General features: G+C 30.5%; 1 protein-coding gene across 2 annotated transcripts in view; it reads left to right on the top strand.

Moving 5' to 3' along the window:
• The window catches only part of LOC128999813 (sex peptide receptor-like), a 125,698-nt gene that overhangs the window by 24,034 nt on the left and 79,996 nt on the right, over nucleotides 1–21,668 (top strand). For both annotated transcript variants that reach the window (XM_054426498.1, XM_054426497.1), the window contains exons 2-3: nucleotides 4,961–5,023; nucleotides 17,677–17,698. The gene's annotated coding sequence lies outside the window, so the exon portion shown is untranslated. The remainder of the gene's footprint in view (nucleotides 1–4,960; nucleotides 5,024–17,676; nucleotides 17,699–21,668) is intronic.

Raw genomic sequence — 21,668 nt, 5'->3', positions numbered from 1 at the left:
TTTGAGAGGATATAATATTTCTACATCAGACACCGTAGGCGGTAAAATGTGATCCTGGCAATCTCTATAAATATATAAAGCTGTGGATATAAGCTGGGATACATAAAACTACAGTACTGAAACTTGAGCTCACTCTGAATCTTGTTATAGTTATACATGAGCGAGACGTAATGCAATAACGTAAGTAATAACTACAGTTATGCACAGCAGGTTACGAGCCATCGAATGTAACATTACTCTATGATTAATGCTATATAGTAAAGATTATATTAAGTTAAGCTTTAACTTAACTTCGTTTTACCTCTGATAGGGTGAAAAGAGCCATAATATATCCATGGTTTTAATTAGAAAATCTATTAGAGCATTCCAAAAAACACTTCGTATTCTATATAAATGAAAGCATATAGGGCTAGTACTTATATTTTATAAATAAAATTCATTTAAGTAAGGTACTTAGTTGTAAAAAAATTATGTAAAATATAAAATATGCAAATCCGAGGAGTATGAGCTAGATCTTAAAAATCCATCCTTACCGTTTAGCAGTATATTCATAATGAATTAATAAAATCAAAACATTAATAATATTACTTAAAGTAAAAAAGAACAAAAAGAAAGAAAAAAACCATAAAATTGTTCATATTGACACCATTAATTTCCGTTTGGTTTCTAGAATCTCTTTAAATTTATAAGATATTTACATTGATTCAACATTTGTCATTTGGTTATTGCCTTTAAATTTCTCAATGGAACTTTAGTCGAATAAAAATTGAAATATTTCCTGAATATAGTTTCAATTTTAACACAGCTTTATACAGATTTTTGTCACTAGTCCTTGGTATCTTAAATTGTCCTCTTAGCATTGTGAACAGGGGTTAGTCAGATACATGACATGTATCAACATGTCATCTTAAAGTATAAAACCTACTCAAACACGTAAACAACATAACAAATAGGGTGTTTTAAAAAGTAATACAGATATTGGTTTGTTAGTGTCTTGGTACTGGGGGTTTCCTTTAACTAAAATCTGGTATTCACACAGCTATAAAAAAATTTCAAACAAATTAAAAGCACAATTTGTATGCTTTTAAACATATAAAGTACATGCATAAAAGAAACCTTGAAAAATTTGTAGGCCTTCATCTCTAAGTGATGAGGTTGGTGAAACGAAGTACACTGGTTGAGGAAACTGACGATTCTTTTGTAAATTGCTTTTAGGTTTTGCTTTGAAGGTTAAGAATCTCTCACATGGAGCAGTATTTCTTCACCGTTTCTATTGGATAAGATAACTTTTATCTCCTGTAAATGGATGACGAAACAAAAGGTTTACTAGGATTAAGTATTGTTAGTGGATAAACCTAGTTTTAAATTTAAAGATCTGCACATTTTAAAGATTTTTTTGCATATCTGTTCTTAAATATTAACTGAATGTCATTTTTTTATAACCTACTATGTTTTACCTTTTGACTGTTGTTTGTCTTTTTAGTAGTGGTTCTATATTTTGATGGAAAATTGCGAGAGTTTTAGTGAATTTTCTATCTGAAGAGTAAGCTATTGTCGTATATCAAATACCTGGACCCTGGACCAATGTCCCCAGAGCATAAAAACAGCACCATTTCTAGTTCTTAAATATTCTTCAAGAGGGTCATTATAGGCTAAATATCGGATTGTACTGTTTTCGCCCTCGAAATGCTATAAAAGCTAAAAAAATTCAAAAAAATCTAAACATTAAAAATTCCTACGTTTTTCTTTCAGAGAATAAGTTAACGCTTAAATTTTGATTGTTTATAGATACAACCCATCTTGACCAAATTTGTAATTTTTTTTATTTCATACTTTTGATATTACCTTTCCAGTAACTGCAAATCACAGTATTGGTTAAACCTAGTTATTTTAATACGGAATATACACGAGATGTATAAGAAATATTTTACTGAAAAGACAATCAGGCAGATGGTAATTTGCTTAGTCTGCAGGTTTGCTGCTGTAAAGGCTCTATTTATTTATCACCACTCATGTCACAGCATGAAATAGAAAAGAAAACATTTTAAACTTGTACGTGTTGTGAGTCTGGTGTCTTGGACTTTGTTGTAGGAGTAAGAGTGTTTATACACTGCCACTAAGGATTGTTAAGTGCTTGGATAGCTTTCCTTTAAAAGCGTTCACTAGTCTCTATAATATAAAATTCAACTGCCCTAAACACGAAAAAGCGTGCCAAAACTTATAATACGCAACCAATCATGATAATAACTTTGTATTTCTTTTGATGACATATAATTTCATTAACAGGTAAAATATTTTTTTCAAAATCCTAAACTTCTGATGGATTTATTTACGTTCAGATAGAAATAAAAGTATGTAATCATTTTTTCTCTAAAAAACGAAAAATTTGATGTTTTGACATTGAGACATTGAGTTATTATGGTAAAGCCTGGAGTATCTAATTCTTTGCATATTAATGTTTTAATTTATGTTCTAGTTCTTGCATTTGCATTTCAATGTTCCATCAATTATTATATTTTTACTATTACTCATATATAATTCGATATTAAAGGTGATATTAATAGCAAACGCAAATAATGGTAGACCTTTAAAAGCCAAAGGTTTCTTACTTTTTTTAAGGAAGGATTAATTAACGAGTTGAAATTTGCTAAATTAACCCAAATGTTTTATAATAAGTAAGGTCATTCTGCACAAGCTTTACGCTATGTTTCAGTTTGGAAACCATTGAATTAAAGTGAAAAAAACCTCTTTGGCAATCGGCAAAAAATTATACAAAAAGTGATGGAAAGAACTAAGGAGGATTTACAAGGAACAAGCGTAATTTGTCGCTTTTGTCATCGTCAAATTACCTTTATTTCAACCTCTTTGTGTAACCAGCGATGCAAATTGAAACATTATCATTACTCCATAAGTAGAGCGTATACATTTCCTTGCGGTAAATTTTCAAAGCAATACAGTATCTCAGAATAAAAAAAAATATTTCTGCTTCGTTACTTACTTATTTGTTGCTTGAGGGCTTCATACTAATTAAGAAAATCCTGTTTAACTTATGGAGTTAGACTCATGGGTTTAGAAAAATCATATTATCATCTATTTAAAATCAACGTACGATATTTCAATGCTTAATTATTTAGTTTGCTGCTTTGTTTAAAATTTATGTAGACTTTCTAATAAAATTATATTTATGGAGGGTAAAATTTTCACCTTTAGTAGGCTATTTTTTAGGAAATTTATTGTAATAAAAAAAAACATACTATAGGAAAAAGTATTAATTGATACGACAAATGTATGACTGTAAATTGTTAAGTTAATAACTCCAAAAGCATAAAAAATATTTAAGGAGAAAATTTATAAAAAATAAACTAATGAAAATTTAAACAATATAGCGAATAAATTAGGATAAAATCTGACGTTGAGTCAAAATTGTAACATAATCAGTTAAATAGAATATTATAACTTTTAATTTGCATTTTGACTTGCGGTTACCTAGATTAATTTTAATTTTGAGGGTGAGGGTATGAAAACATTCCCCATATTACAGAGAAGAGTAAATTAAAAGGTGGGTTTTTGAAAACGCACTTAGTGAAAAGAATACCCGATTTTTGCTCGGTTATATATGGTTACATAAAATGATAGAAGTATTACAAGATACTTACTGAAAACAGGTTCAAGTGGCAGTAATAGTAATAATGATCACAGGGGTTGGTGAAACCCCTCACCACTTACTATGTGAAAAGAAAAAAAAACTTGAAAATACACTGATACAGAATTTTTGAATGCTTAACCCTTGACTCTGTTGGTAAGAGGTTGCACACAGATTGAACAAGTTTACAGTTAGCAGCTACTTATAGTGGTTATATAGTTTACTTAGCCATCAACAGGTAGCCTCTATCCTGAAAAAGCCAATAGCTGTTTGATGTTTTGAAACCAGCTGTTCCTGATTTGGGCTTTAAATAAAAAATATTCTCGGATGAAACAGCTGATCTTAGCGTGTAACAAAGCTACACAGATCATCTCACACGGTTCTACATTCATATTGGGTTAAAATACGCACCTAGAGTCGGGATCACATAAGTTTGCAGTTGAGGGAGGAGCCTATTTACCATATGGTTTTGAATGAACCAATGAGAACCGTGCGGTGTTGCCAAATCTAATAATACCAGCTGATTTGAAAATATTGCATAGTATATTTTTATTAGTGTTGTCAACGGGCGATTACGTCGCACTAGCCTTGTCTTGTGATTGGCTGCTACCAACTGCAAACTTACGTGGTCCCGACAATAGGTGGCGTCTCCATCTCCAATGGTAATCATAATGATAGTACAATAATGAGGAACTTGACAAGTTGATAACAATAACTACGCTAATTACCATATTATGTAAATAATAAATATGTGTTGCTTTGATAAATCGTACATAATATATTAAAGTAAACTAGAGGTAACCACGTGCTCTAAAACTCGACTGAAAATATTAATTTCGCAATCCTCTCCATTTCCACCACGCAATTAGAATGGGATTTCTTCCTTTTGATTTTATATTTAGTTTATATTTCGTTGTTATTTCGGCACTAGCATGGCAAGGCAACCCATTAGGCCCATGTTAATTATTCTTTTAAATTTTTTAATAAATTTTGTGTGCCTATTTTAAAGTTTATTTTTATTTATATAGGAGTTCTGAACATCTTCTAGCAAATATCCTTCTAACAGTATGCGTAGATTTTGCCTGCGATGCACACGAGCTGAGAAAAAAGAAACATGCCTGCTTATTAATGTATAGGATTAATTCGAATAGTTTTCATATTGTATAACAAATCAACATCAATTTAAACGTTTTAAAGAGATTTCTTCTGGATTCAAAGAAATTAGTTAATTCCGGGAAGTTTGTATCTACAATGAATAAGTACTTTAAATGTATACATAGTCTGAAAACAATTTTTACAAAATGTTTCTCCTTTCAGGTAGAAGATTAAAATGGCATTTCGTAAAGACTGGCACTTTTCTGGCACACATCACTGAAGCCGGTAAGTCACCAATAAGATTTATAGTGCTAAGATTATTTCTGTAATGTATACAAATTTAATAACTTTAAACAACATTTAAGTACTCGTATGATAATATAAGAAAGTAGACTTTGTTTAAAAATTTAAATCGATGTTATTGGTACTGATTGGGAAATGTAAAATGTTTAATTATTCACAAATCATCCCAACATACCATTGCTAAAACATGATTCAGATATTTACTTGTTTTATTTTCACCGTCTAATTTTAGAAACTTAACGATTATATATTTATTTCTATACATTGCTTCATTTTCTTAATCGTTAACGAGGATTTAGAATTAGAGTAAAACCCCTTAGGTTAAGAAAAACCTACACACCCATTGCAGACCAATCAACAAAAATTATAATACGTTATGCTTACAAAAATCGACAGAAAATTGACAAAATGCTTTATAACAAACAATGTTGCACATAAATGAAAATGTGACTGTTTTAAATGAAAATTCCTTTCTTTTAAAATATGTTTTACTTCATTCCGTCAAGAAGAGTGGTGAAAACAATTAGGGCAGTGAAGCCTGTTACATGTAGACATTTGTCGCTTCCCGCCGCCAGGAGCGTTGCTGTAGCTAATGGATTGGGGCTTGATGTTAATTACAATTAAGAAGGATCTTGGCGGTTGTCTACAAAAACTTCCCGTCAAAATTCCCATCGTGGCAATTAATAATTGCGTTAATTGAAAGATATCGTTAGTGCATTATATGTATGTAAAGTAATGATTACATAAATTTCTAAGTTTATTTTACATTTCTTTATTTTTTAATGATTACATTATTTTTTACATATCTTCAACTTTAGTATATTAGGAATGTGATAATTGGAATTTCAATATTCGGAATAGTTAAATTATTAGTTCATGTACAGTTTATATAACCTTAGTCCGTGTTGACGTTTATATTATCTATAAATATAATATATCTCTCAGGATTTTTCCATTACACTTAATAACACTTAATAATCAGATAAAATTGATTTAATTTTTACAATTTATGAACGTTGTTCCTAATAAACGTTATTCTTTTCTTATATATTCTTTTTTATGTTTGGAGTCTCATGTTATGATTATAAAAACTACCCCTACTCGCACTTCTACATATTTAGCACTCATCGAAGCTAGAATTTATGGTATTAATTTGGTAATATGGGTAATAAGTTATTTTTTAACTGTGGCTGATAAAAGATAATTAATGTGTTTGATGGTGTGGTAATATTTGGGCTAATAAGATTCATTGCAATTTTTGACTTTTTATATTTGAAACTACTAGAGGTTTAGTAACAAAATGATAAGGTTCCCTCTATATCCACACATACTACAGAGTTTTGATTTCTCTATTGTAACCACTAGATATAATCTTCAAGCTTCAGACCATTTTCAAGGTTTTCTAGTTAACAATCTACTCAAATTCCCGATTGTAAAGGATCGAGTCATCAGTAAAATCAATTATTTCAAAATATAAAAACACCTATGGTTAACTCTATTTTGGGTTAAAAGTGTACAAAAACTCAACATTTCATTTAAAATTTTAGTTTGGTTTATTTTAAAAATTTTAGAAAATTATTTCAACATGCAATTAATCACTTATGATGTCATCTTAAATGTATTATAATATTTGTTGAATAAAAATAATAAAAAAGTGCATAAACTGACTAACCCAACAATATCAATTATTATTTGGTTTTGATTTTTATTTCCACTCAAATATTTCAGAAGAACTAATCACCAAGGTTCAGGTTCAATAATTACATTCGCCATGTTTTTGCAGGCAGCCATCCAAGAGCTGGCCTAATTGTAATTAACAACGAAGCTTCTATCCATTAAAGGCGGGGCTGCTTGTGACAAATGGGCCCGTTACTTCTCTTTGACTTCATAATTGCTTAAAAAAATACTGTTTGTACATCTAAAATATTTTAACAATCATTAAACATCCAACGTCATTTAATAATGTGAAGATTTCCAAGAAAATTAAAGTATGAGGATTATGAAATGTTTTCAGGGAGGATTTAATAACACACTTTATTTCAAAAAGCTTCTCGGAACCTTATTGCTTCGTTGTTTATTAAAAATTAACCCTCGAATTAAACTGAAGCACTTTTTTTACTCAATAGCTTAGACGTTATATTATTTTATTCGTTTCCCTTATTTTTTTTTTACTTTTTCGTTTGTATGATTACAATTTAAGACAGCAGTAGAAAGTTTAAAAGAGGTTAATGTTGAATTGTATGATTGATCAAGTGATTGTCCAATCCAGATCGTTACTGGATTTATATTCTAATAGGCTATCAGTTATAGAATCCTATTTAAAAAAGTTTGACCTTAAATTAACATGACCAGGGTTTGGACCAACTATTACAAAAAACTATTTAAAAAATCTCTTTGAGTTTTTCAGCTAAAAATAAATTAAAATTGGCTCAATACTAAGGTTTTGGTTTTTGATTTCTTTATTTTTAACACATATTACGTTTTTACAATGTTTGTTATATTGACAAGACCCTGGTCTGTATATGATTACATATTTGTTCCAAAAATACATTGTAGCATCATGTTTAAAAAACTTCGTCGCTGTTTGGTAGCTGAGAGGAAAGAATGTAATAAACGTCGACCCACATTTGACTGGGATTTGCAAAAATGTTGGTTGTTACACCCCGGAAAACGCTACGCCAGAACATGTCAGGCAACCGGGTAATATGAGACGGCGAGGATTCTCATTGCAACACTAGCTAATGCAATTAAACGCAATGATGAAATAGGGCAGTTAAAAGAAACTTTTGCGGGAATAGAGGAAGCAATAAAGTTTTCATAATATATGGCATCATGAAAGACATGATTGTAATTACTTTACCATCACTTTTCCTATAAATATTGAGTTTTTTTCCTACGTGTTAGGTTTGGATATATCTCCAGAAGTACCCCATAAGCTACTTAAGTTTCTTATTTAAAAACTTTCTGCCGTTTTGAAAAATAGTGGCCATTTTTGCAATAATGAAATCACTATTGCTAATGTTATAATGGTTTTTTTAGAATCTAGATCCAATTTTAAGACTTATATACTCTTAAGCATTTGAGCTACATGGCGCAGAATGTTTACCGCAAGTAATTCGTTCTTAGTTTTAACACGCTGTAACTCCTAATTGAGTAGTTTTAGAGAAACAAATGCAGGGAATAAAAACGTTTTTAAATGACATTTAATTTCTAAAAAATCATAAAATAAAGGATCTTCCATAAGAAAAATAAAAGTTGGCGGCCATATCGGAAAAATGACGGCTAACATCATTATTTTAACTTGACCTAAATTTATTTAATGAAAAAATCCAGGGCAGTTATAATTTAAAATTTTTGATATTTCTTATAACTTTCAAATAAAACAGCTGGCACACTTATATCAATCACGCTGTATAGAATTTAATAGCAATTTGTCATTGAGAAAAAATATATTAAATATGTTTGCATCTTAAATGTGTAAATATAGCGACAAAATAAAATGTAATTATTGCAAATGTACAATAAATAATTAATATTAATTTCGAACTCCATAACCTCACTATTGAATTATTCAATTACATCCCATTTCAATACAAAACTAATGACAACTGCTAGTTGACTTTTTTCAGCTGATCAAAACATGAGAAAACATCCTAGTATAGGTTATGTTTGAAATTGAACGTTATGTAGTAGATTTAGAATTTATCATGTTTCTATTAATAAGGAAATTATGCAATGTAATATACATGTAAATGATAAGTCGAGTGAAAGGTAAATAGTCATAGTAACAAAATAGGTTTACCTCAACAAATCACCTTACAAAAGACCCTTTACTGTGAACGGATCCAACTCTAAACATGCCAGAAATACAAAGTATTGGAAAACGATTTCCATAAACTTCACTTCTCTGTTGTCGCTATGTCTTTGATTTCCAAGTTATAACTTTTCAGTATAAGTTGTTTATGTGGAGGATATACACCTTTCCTGTTGACAACTGTGTCGTTTTCCTTCAGAAACTTTATGTTTATACGACTTTTCACAGTGTATTTCATGTTTTTTATTGCTTTTGTAACTTTACACAGTAAGCAAAAAACATCAAAATGTCTTTACAAAGGGGGTCTCAAAAAGAGGTTTAAACGTTTGATATTGTATTATTGGCGATTTATACAATAAACGGTAGCAACTTTACAATAATTGTAAAGTTGACTTTTAACAAATTGTTGGAAGTGTTTAGCTTCCTAACTTGTGTGTAAATTAAAAAGTGATATATTAAACGTTTTACTTATTTATTCAATTCAAAAATGAACTTTATTAGTTAACTGGTTTTTAAATCGATTACAAAGTTTTTAAAGGATATTGTTGTGATATATTGTCAATTGTAAGAACATCTGAGAAGCATAAAACCCTTTCTTGTCTTTAAACAGCTGATTCAAGCCCCATCAATATCTAGTATGATTTATCATTTCATAGGATCGTTAAAGAATATACGTTAATTTTATTTGTAACCAATAACTCAAATAATGCACATTTAAGGCTGATGCTGATCAATAAGTTATTCGTATTTAAGGAAACGACAATTTTAACAAAGTAATTAGTTTCGAAATTTACACACACACACACACAAAGTAAACGATTTAGCGTAGTGTGGTATCATTCAAAACGGCCAGTGTTATTTCTGGCTTTGAATTATTCATAACCTATTATTCATGTCCTTCATAACCAAACGAGCCAAGCTGTAGTTGTAATGGTAATATTTCTGTATGAGCAATGTGATGTAGATGGCACAGTTTTAAAAATAGATTTTAATTTGAGTATTTCCAACAGTAAGTTTACTGGTTATGGAGTCGGACTTATTGTGATATTAAAATAAAGGGTTAAAATGATTTGTATACTATAATCTTATAAAAACGTATTTTTCATGAAGTCTGGCAGAAAGAGCAGTAAATTGAAGCAATGGAATGATCCCAAGTTTTATCACAGTGCCTGTTTTCAATTACACTAATGCCGAGTTTACGTAGTGTTTTTGTTCCGCTTCAGTCCCGAAGGCCTGGAGACTGGAAATGATCCTTGAGCAAACAGCTTTCTATCTGTATTGCTGTGATGTTTACTTCAAATTATATGTAAACAATGAGAAATCCCTTAATTTGCTGTTTAAATTGTGTTTGCAATGTGTATTTTAAAACAATGCTGTTTAGCAATAATACACAAAATACGAGTTGAAGTAGGGATAAAATAATATATAGTTTTGTCTACAGAAACATGAATATTAGATCAACGTTGTGAAACTCTTAAGTTGAGTTATTCAAAGATATTTAAGAAACTCAATTCAAGTTTCCAAACAGAATGAAATCTATCTGATAGACCTTTTCTACATCAAGTTTGTTGTTATAAACCGGACGACATTAAAGCGGACGTTGTTATAGTGGAAACATTTGCGTTTAAACTTTGACAAATCATTTCATGGTGTTAATGTGAAGCTGCTTAACGCTGTCTGTTACGTTCACGCTCTGACAACGTCACACTATGACATGTGCAGAGTTAACATTTCACGCTTCTCCACGCTAAGAATCATCATTTCATGGTACAACTCATAAATCAGTGAAATTAGCCCGGCAGCACAACTTCTCATTCTTGCAATATCGTATCAAGGTTTTTCCCTCAGTTACTTGACAAAGTGGGCTCCCTTGCACTGATTATAGTACGCCAAGTAGCTAACTGCTGCATTTACTTACCTTTGCCGCACTCATTTTTTGACACACTCCAGTATTCCGAGCAAACAACACAAAACTGTGTGCTTTAATTATACACGTACGCTTGAAAATTAGTTGGCAACACTTCGAGATTCTACGACTACGATCAGCTGGTGTAGCATTTCCCATTTCGATCAACGCTTGAATTTAACACAACCTAAAAAAGTGTTGTATAGGTGTTGAAAGACTAATTATTTATATACTTTATAAATATTGTAGGACAAATAAAATGTGTTGCGCGTGTGCCACTTCGCACACTAGTTACAAAAATAACTATTCCTTATAATTTAGGTCCCTAATTGTACTATGCAAAACAGTTTTCAAGGAGATTAATAACACTAAAATTAAGGAATGAATACACCTTAATCAGAAAAAAATTGCTGAGACCCATTGGTGTACAGATTGTTTCCAGGCCCAAACAACAAAAGTGGGCGATAACTGGGTTCTGTGAGAGAAAGAAGTGCAGTATATGGTCATTATATCGCTACTTAAACCAACGATCATTTTAAAAACCATCGTCCATTATGATAAAACCCTTGTACCGTAATTTGCTAACACATCTGCAAACACAGTTTTGCAAATAGTTTGATTTAAAACAAACCCATTGCAATGCTAAGTTAGTAGACAACAGCGATATTTACATTAGAAACAATAGCTACTTAAAGTATTTCGATTTTAAACGCTGCCGGTTAACAAAAGTCTGTAGCTTGGGGATGTGGCGTCCGACCAAACTTCCCCTTAAACAATTAGAAGTAAATTCGAGTTTTACTGCTTCCGGCTTCATTCAATTGGGTATTCGGTCGAGTCTAACTTTGAATACCCTTGGCGTCATATTGTTTTTCTTAAGACATCATTAGGGCTAGTAAGATTTTTGACTCTTGGAATATGAGGTAGCAGGTCTAGGTGACACAAACGGTTGCATGATGTGAATTGAAAGTAGTTCCAGGTTTTGTGTCTTATGTTCTTTAAAATTTGCGTGAACATTTTATGGAACGTTCGACTAATTGTTTTACGTAAAAAACTTTTAGATCCGCTCACAGAGAAATTAAGTGAAGAAAATAGAGGCGAAATAATTTTGATTTTGATTTTGATTTGCCCGTTGATTTTTATGGCCACGAATAACATTTGCAATTTAAAACAGACTAAACCACGCTGAAATGGGCTGATAAAAGCAGGGCCATATGGTTTCCACTTGACTGTGAATGGGAACATAAAACGGCTTATCAGCTGAAACCATAAACACTACCATGATTAGTGGTTGTGTTTTATAAGAGCAATACCAAGTTAATTTGCCGATAACGCTACAAATATGTTTGGGAATCGGTAGAGTGTAGGTTTTATAAAAGGTATGGCACTACTACGTTTCTTTTGGAATCTATTTGACTCATCAAGAAGTTTACGGGTTTTTTAATAGACTTTTTAGAATTTTACTTTGGAAGGCAGATTATACATTTTATCATTGAATTTTTTTTATGTGGACAGAGACGTTGTATAAAATATTCTAAATAATTTGTATGCAAATATGACTAAAATTTTCACTCAATGTTTGCTCGTTGCAAGTTTTCAATTAATCAAAGTTCGAGACCCCAAGTGACTTAATATGCGGGCTTTTGTTTTACTGCTACGGAACTGGGAGAGGTTGAGTCGAGTTTATAAAAGGTAAAACTTTTTGAAGCCTTTTTAACAAGTTTCATTACGTAATTGGTTCTGCGTTTAGTGATTAGTGGCGTAGATGTATAACATCTTATTATATAGACAATTGTTTGTTTTACATAGAAGGTATGAAACAGAACTATAAATTATAAAATTATTCCTAGGTATAAATTCTGGGGTAGTTAAATTTCGTTAAACAATTAATTTCTATTACAATTATATGATTACTGTACTAGTTCTAGTAAATTTAGAGAATGTTGCTTAAAAAAATCAGCTAAGAGAAGTTTTTGTATCTTAAAATTATTAAATAACATTTTCAACTTTATTTGGTAGCCTGAATTGTTATTAAAAATAGTTTTGGGTGTATATAGATTTTTTTAAATATTTTAAGAAACATAAAGAAGTTACTGAAAGTTTACCTTGGACCACCAGAAAGAGACTAAGAATAATTTCTCAGGAATGTAATAAAAGCCATTCTCTTCCGTTGAGAAATGCTTTATATCTTACATTACAGCTAGGTAGAGGATAATGGGCAATTGAGAATTTCCTTTAAGATTTTATGAGCTAAAAACTTCTAAAATGACATTGCCAGGAATTTATCCAAAATAAACCTTTTTTATTACGGAAGTAGTTATTGTTCAGAGGGAGAATATTTTAAAGTAACACATTTATTACATTATTTACATTATTACATTATTTACATTATTATTTATTTACATTATTATTTATTTACATTATTTATTTTTTACATTTATTTTTAAAGAACAGTAAATATTGAACCTAGAACAGTTAGTAAAAAAATTGCAACGATCCTTTCTGATTTGCAATATATTATTTAATTTAATAGATTTCTAATTTACTACTAAAGCTTGTATCAAGTGACTGTTATCATGTTTAACTGTCAAAACTGCGATACGTGTTTTTCTATTCTTGGAGGTACAACATCAATCTAAGCGCTCACTTTGTTAACAATATTGATCCTAATATTATTGGAGAGCAAGCTGGTCTAGTGGTAGAGCACGGGACCTCGGTCCCTGAGGTCGTTGGTTCAAATCTCACTAAATCATCAATGGATTTTACAAGTGATAATGCCACAACCCCTAGGTCTAGCCTGAAGAAATGTGAAAAACAATCCCGGGCTCGTGCCATCGTCTTAGGAAAAAAAAAATTGTTGGATATAAAATAATATAGGACAATTTGTAAAAAATAAGATTATTCCGAAAAGCGTGTAAAAGCCCAAAACTAAAATACATAACTCAAGGGAAATAATTTTTTGGGTTTCACATTGAAAATTGCAAAGTGTACAATGCACGAAACATGCAGTAAACACTCAGTAGGCTACAAAATGATATTCGTGCTAAGCAAATTAGATTTTTCAATTATTATTACCTAAATATATATACCTAAGCAATATCAAATAACATACCACAATGTTTGACAGACCTTATGCACAATCATTATGGACTAACAAACTAAAATTAAAATTTATTTATTACTAGATGGACATTCAGTTTCAGGACTTGTTATCTTTCACAATAATTTGTAAATATAAGGAAACAAATACGATTCCTTGTAAGATGTCAAAAATTTTTAAAACCATTTCAAAACCTGTTGATAGTTTAGGAAAATTTTTAAAATCATACCCTCGAATATAATTATTTAAAGCTTTATTTGTTATTTGTAATAGGAATGCTCTTAAGTACTAAGTAATTTAAATTTGGTCTAATCACGGAAATGTAATATTTCACAAGACTTGCGACACGTGTTATAACTCAAGTTTATTCACATGATTAGTTTTATCTCGCGTTGTCAGGCAGCTAACTCAGTTAGCGTGTGGAACTGAGGGTAACTTTTCGTGTGAAGGGTTTAAAGCTGGTACAGCTGCATGACAGCCTTTTACTTTGGAGCATACAGTGATTATAACAAATTTTGAGAGTAAGGTTTCATGTCTTTAAGTATAAAATTGTTACTAAACACCTCAGTAGGAAAACTTTTTCTTAGTGTGGAATTGTATAAAGACGACATGCTAATGCTATGTTTGATCGATGCTAAAACTAGAGACACTAAGCATTGATAGGACCCTTAGACCAATTTTTGTACGTAGTAGTATTGGGTTAGGTTGTTAACGGTAATTATATTTCCGAAATACCATCGTTTTCATTATATTTTTTTTTCTGATAATATTTTTATACTCCAGATATTTTTTATGTAAATTAAAATGTACGGTCACATGATCACAAACAACAAACACATCCAACTATTATATTATTATTATAATTATTATTATTGAAACAAATGATGACTATAATTTACCAACACCCTTTGTTAAGTGAACAAGTAGGTTAAGTGAAACCTACAGCCAAAGCGGAACACACGACAAAGTAAATTAAGTTATATTGTGTTGGTAATTACGGTGATCCTGGCAACCTCAACAAGGGTTTATATCATATGAAGTATAATATTATCCTATTTTAGTATACAGTATTATCTCACCATATGTATGAATAAAGAATGAAGGCGTCAGATGCACATTACGTTGGGTAGTCGGGGATAAATTCATCCGTTGAATTATTCAAATAATATTTACAACTCCTCTTAAGCTTTAAGAGTACTCTTTAGCACAGTCTGTTGGTCACCGAATAAAAGTGCTATAAATGTAAAGTCATGCTTATTCTACAAAATTTACAATAAACATATGTCTACTGTAAGATTGGTAAACTGAAGCACACAAAGTATATTTTGGTTTTTAAAGTTTATACAACTCTATGAATAAAATAAATTTAGCTGAACACAGTAATAAAACTGTAATTAAATAAAATGTAGATTACCCTTTGATAAAATTATAAAGCCATATAACGCTTTATATAAAACCAATAATTTAATTTGCACTTAAAAGCATTTATCCTAAATTTTTTCTTCAAAATACAACAAAAAAGGTAGGAATTACCTTATGATTGTTTTTACATGTTGACAGAAATCAAATAATTAATTCGTTTGCTACACTATTATATACTCTATTACATATATAGTCATGTGACCATGGTGCTGAAGCTCAGATAAAAAAATATAAAACGAACGTTTCTCTTCAAGTGTTTACCGAACATTACCAATCGGGATGAATTCATTCCACATCCACGGGATGGAGAATTTCAATGATAAAAACGTATTTGATGTTTTTGGTACCTACTCATTCTTTTCTTTTGATGAACTTTATATTTGAAAGCTTAGAATATATAAGATTATCTAATAAATGACAGTTCTCACTCTTCTCCATCTCTCAATCAGTTTCTCCCTAAGTACAGTCGGAGGATATAAAAGTGTCCAAGTAGATGTTTTATCACACCGCGTGTCCCCGACTACTCGTTCTGCAGTTTATTGCTCGTTTTTGTTCAGTTCTGGTCACAATAGAAGACAAGAGCTGCAAATAAACCACAGCTGCAGCTAAAGTTCCGATAATTGTGCCTCACGAAACTCTATGGAAGTTTCATCACTAAGCTTCGTTATCAAAATTGAATGAAACGAAAATTGTTAAGTGTTTGAAAAATATGGTTACGATGGATGTTACTAGAGATGAAACTCTTTTTCAGATCATTATGGTTTCAAATTATTATCCTATTGATGTTACCATCAAACTAATTATTTAAGGATTTAATATGAATTTAATTATTTAAAAAAATATTTAGCCTAATCAAATCATCTTATTTAGGACTGACTAATAATGTTGTATTGCTACAAAAGTATTTGTATGTGTACACAGGTTGTGATATTGACAGCTCTCATGTTAAAAGACATTGGTATGAATCATTTGTAAAATTTTGTAAACGTACAGTTTGTTTATTTTCCAGATTTTTTATTGCAGCATTGTTAGTTAATGTTGGAAGGGTTATATTTTATATATTTTGTTGTTACATTTTACTTGCCTTAGCTGAAGCAGACGTACATTTATAATACAATGCTTTTTTGCACAGTAAAATGTTAACGTATAAAATGTTAGATTTTTCATATTCTTATGTCGGAAAGAGTTTCTCGAACTACCAAATAACGGAGACAAACCACATGTCTTGAAGGGACGAGGATTGATAGTGGTTACGTCATCAATTTAGTGACGTCACTTTCGTTAGATGTATGGATTATAGATTACAAGGGTTCTGTAGTGATAAATATGGCTTGGGCCACAAATACTAATGTTTCAAATTTTTTATCCCACAACGTCGCCTTATACATTTTACATAGTAATAAGTTCTTTTAATTTTTAATAAATGTAGTTTGTAAGGTAAAAGAATATAAAAATAAAATAAAAAACTACAAGCAAATTGTGGAAATCAAGTCTTATTAAGAAGTCATTAATAAGATGATTTCAGCCAAATTTTAAATGGATTGTGGATGCGGTTTAATTTAAAACAAATTATATCTAAATGTTGGATATTTAACAATAATCTTTAATTGTTTATATGAACAGTTCTAAATGTTAACTGTAATTTTGTATTTCAAACATGAAGTACTTAAAGCTCTTTTTACTGTGTTTTAGTAAAAGTAGTAAACTGAATGTGTTCAATGCCAGAACTTCAAACCGATGAGTTTATTTTTCTTACTAAATGGTCGAAATATATAGTTAATAGTAGTATAATTAATACATCGTCCTTTTGAATAGACCACAATTATTCATAAGTGATGACAGAATATTCGACAGTTCTCTTCATTGTCTACTTTCATTATCAAGGGGGAGAGGGAGGTAAAGTAAAATGTTACCTTATCAAGAAATCAGATCCTCGTCAGGAGGTTGCAAAGGTGAGTACGTGTAACATCTTCGGCATAATTTTTGATCAAAAGCTGAAAAAAATTATTATTAAAAATTAATATATATTTTAGGAAGTAACGTCCCTTATATTTGCCAAAAAATTATTTGACTTTTATGGATGAATTAAGATTTATAAATAATTGCGACTAATGTAGCATTATATATATTTTATTTTATTTTAAATTTTAGGCTGTGCAATAATTACACATATTCTAGGCGTGTTGATTCTCATTTTTAAATAAATAGATAAATGAGGTGTGAAATAATCACATAAACTTTACTACGCGTGTGAAAATTAGAGTATGATAACCAGAATAATTTGTTATGGTTTTAAATGAACATCTTATTAGCCTAGAAACAATTAATAACTTACTAAAATTGTACACCTAAATTTTATTAGCGTCTTATAATTAATTTGTCTTTTTTTATTTCAGAGGCAGACAAATTACTGACAAGGTATGTACCTTAGGTTCTTAATACTATTAGATAGGCTATATGGAGAGTGATCATATCTTCAAAATGATTTTTAAAATCTTCATTTTCGTTGCTAACTGAAACGAAATAAAGTAGCTAGCTGTAAGGGCTTTTTGCTATCGTAGTTGCAATACAATTGAAAACAAATACTTAGAGCTCATGTTAATTAACGGTCAATTAACGGTTACTTATAAATGTATTAAGAGAATAATTAATTTGCATTTTCACCGGTAAATGGGGTTTTCTACAACACAATATTACAAGTTTTACATCCCAAAAACTAACTGGGTAGATATTTTTAATAAAAAAGCCAACACCTGGCATTCATTAGTATTAAACGACTATTGTCAGGCCCAATTAACGGCCATCGCAGTATTGAGAATTTAACCCTCCCGTTGGAATAAATTGTATGACATTACAGTACTATTTGATCGTATATATTTGAATTACAACTAGTCAAGTTTTAGTTAATGGACCATAGTTTTGTTTTATAGTCATTTATACAGTAACATATATTTTCAAAACGATATCATGATAAATTTACAGTTGATTAAATCTAAAAATTCTGAAGCCCACAGGGTCACACTATAGAAAAATGTATTTTACAATACAAATATCTTTCTGAATATAATTATTCATTAACGTAGTTTAAAATCTTCAACCATCAATTTTATACGGTAAAACAAATGCTATGACAATTTTAAAATACGATCAAACGTGTTTTGAAAATATTCCCGCAAAAAATTATGTAACTGAAAGTTTCTGTTAATCTATAGAAAATTGAATTAATTCAGTTAACTACTAAGGTTAGAATGCGGTTTCCTATAAACCACTCCTTAAACAATTAGAAGTGAAGTGAAGAGTTCTACTGTTTGCTGCTTCATTTAATTAGGACGTATTTGGTCGAAACGTCCCAACTTGTGGTGAATGGCCCCGGAGGTCGTATTGTTTGTACGGAAAACTTTATCGGACACTTAAGTTTGGTTTCTCATCTGAATCATGATGGTTATTTCACTAGCTACCGTTTTGGAACTGGTGTGACATTTCGTATCGTTAGTGTTTGTGATTCATTGTGTAATTCATGATATTATTCATACCACAGTTTCTTTGGATTTAATAAAATCTCTATTTCTGTAATCAGTTTTGTCTTTATATTTATGATTCACAATTCAGCCTCAGCTGACTTTTTCATATAAACTATCAATTAGGGGATACGACACTTAGGTGCGTATGTTAAACCAAATGAGTGAAGGATGAATGTAGAATATTGGGAGATGATCTGAGTAGCTTTGTTACTGACTAAGATCAGCTGTTTCATCAGTCAGGATTGTTATTTTTAAAACCCAATGATCAGGAACAGCTGGGTCCAGTTTTGAACCACCAAAGGGCGACTGACTCTTTCTCAGGATCGAACCGGTGTTGATTTTCAGGTGAACACTACACCACTCAGCTAACCAGCAATAAATTAACGGTAGTCCTAACTAAGTAACAGTTGAATATAATTAGTCGTGTGTAGTAGTTAAGTAGCTAGTGCTACTGAAACATTTAAGCATATTACATTAAATTTAGTTTGACATACACCATTGTACATCGACTTAGCTTTCATTCTAAAAAAGGTTTTTCTTTTTCCATTGATTCATTTTGTTGAGTAACTACTATTACGTATAAGCTGAGTGTATTGTACAAATAAATCGTAATTTTGACCCTCTACTGTCATTAGTGGTACTGAAATAAACATTTGTTCTTAATACACTGTTAGGTCTAGTCTTGAAGAACGTGGAAGACTACTTACTAATAATATAAAACAAAGAATCAATCGTTTTCCCACTAAATGTTATATGTTTCTCTGTAACGTATTAAACAACCATTCACAATCCTTACACACATGTACGTGTACATCACGACTGTGTATCATGTGGCTCCGCAATACATATGAATAAAGTATGACGTCATTGGGATTCGCGTTATACACAATGGCCAGTGATATTTCTTCCTCTTCTTTTATTCATATCGCATTATTTCTTATGAGCCCCACAGACCTTGGGCTTGATATGCCTTTCAATCAAAGTCTTTTTTCAAATCATTATACCCACTAGATATCGACTGCATCCGACTGTTGTTTTAGCATTGATTACAGGATTATCCAAGTTTTTTTTAATATGAAAAAATGTTCATGTTTTTATAATTTTAATGTGAATAATGATGTGTAAATGTATACTTTTAAAGTTACATATGTTATAATTCGTAAATCAACATACCTTCAAGGCATAAAGGTTGTATTTGCGGTTTTACCTTTGTAATTGATTTATATCTACATTCTGGATCGTTTTCTTTTCAATTCAAGTCAATGAGAGTTTTATCTCTTGTCTATTGTTGAATAATTTATTGTGTAGCATAAAAAACACAACAATTCAAATCTATTAATCAACGTATTACGATAAATAAGGTTTCATTTATCGGATTGTTTGCTTTAATTTACTAATTTGCATATATCATTAAGCCATTTTTCCCCTATAAGTAGTAAAACGAGTATATTCATCAATAATATCTAATAATATTACATGAAGAGAAGTTACATATTGAAACCAATCAAATTTCCATTGTTAACTAACTCCCCAGATATTTCAGTTTTCAGGATAAAAATTTCAGTTCTATTGGTACCAATAATCTACATATTTGATTGCTTATACCTCGATATAGTTTTGGCAACCGTTTTTTGTGGACTCTTTGTTATTGAATACAATTTATAGGATGATTAAACGGTTGAATTATTCATCCTCTGCAATATTTTATACTAATTCTCCATTATTGAACGCTCTTAGTATAGCTGTAGTTATTTATTTATGAATTAATTACAATTTTAAAAAATAACATGTTTATTTGTGTAACTATACTATTTATTACCACAAAGTGTTTATACATTATTAACAGTTAAAACTTATTCATGAATCTTGGGTTCCGAATAGTTTATTTTATTAATTAAAAAAATTTATTGGTGAGATGCTCCTTTTCATTTTACAACCATATCTGGCATAAGCCTGCAATGTGAATTTATGAAAATATCCTTGTTTTATGACAGGTCACCATACCAACATTAAAAATTGGCAAACTATTATGTTTATAACTAAAAACGGTTTCCCAGGGAAATTTTCTTTACTTAATTAATCCTACTTTTCATTACGAATAATATGTTATGCTTTACAATATTTTGACAACAAATGCTGTTTGTGTGCGCTTCTAAAACAATGTTACAGCCTGGGATACGGGTCCTAACCAATCTCCCCTTAAACAATTAGAAGTGAAGTCGAGTTTTATTACTTTCGGCTTTATTCAATTAGGGCGTATTTGGCCGAAATGTTCCGACTTTGAACGCTCCCAGGGGGGTAGTTTGGCTTTAAGACATCATTGATGGCAACGTTATTTTCAGCCAAACATTTTCAAAACTTTTGCTACGCTAAAATCAAATGATTTTTTTTATCTAAGGAAAGAATATAGAAAATATAGAATAGGTTCTACTGAGCTTAGTATTGTCATAAAGATACATAGTTCTTTACTTATTTTGTAATTAATATATTTTTTTTAGATTTTATTTAACATCTGAGTTCCAAATACCCCCTGCCAAAAATAACCCCCCCCCCCCCTCACAGCGTAACAAATTTAATCAATAATTCCTAAACAAAATATAAGAGACAAAATTTAATCCAAACTTAAAAGTCATAATTTTTTGCTTGTTGTTGATTTGTGTGCAAAATTATAATTCAAACCACACTGAGATAGAATAATAAAAACGAATAAATTTGTTTCATAACAACTAACCAATGCACGAATATGAACATTTCATGCAAAAAAGATTGGATAACCAAGTACCAAGTGTAACGCTTCCTAATTATATTTAACAAGACTCGTCTTCATGTTCTACAGCAGCGCTCCTTGTGGCGTGGTAGGAGGGGGT

Source organism: Macrosteles quadrilineatus, unplaced genomic scaffold (genome assembly GCF_028750875.1).
Source record: "Macrosteles quadrilineatus isolate MER2022 unplaced genomic scaffold, UCM_ALF_1.0 Scaffold_8__2_contigs__length_117827958, whole genome shotgun sequence".
In the NCBI taxonomy this organism is placed as follows: domain Eukaryota; kingdom Metazoa; phylum Arthropoda; class Insecta; order Hemiptera; family Cicadellidae; genus Macrosteles; species Macrosteles quadrilineatus.
This window is presented reverse-complemented; position numbering and strand designations above follow the sequence as displayed.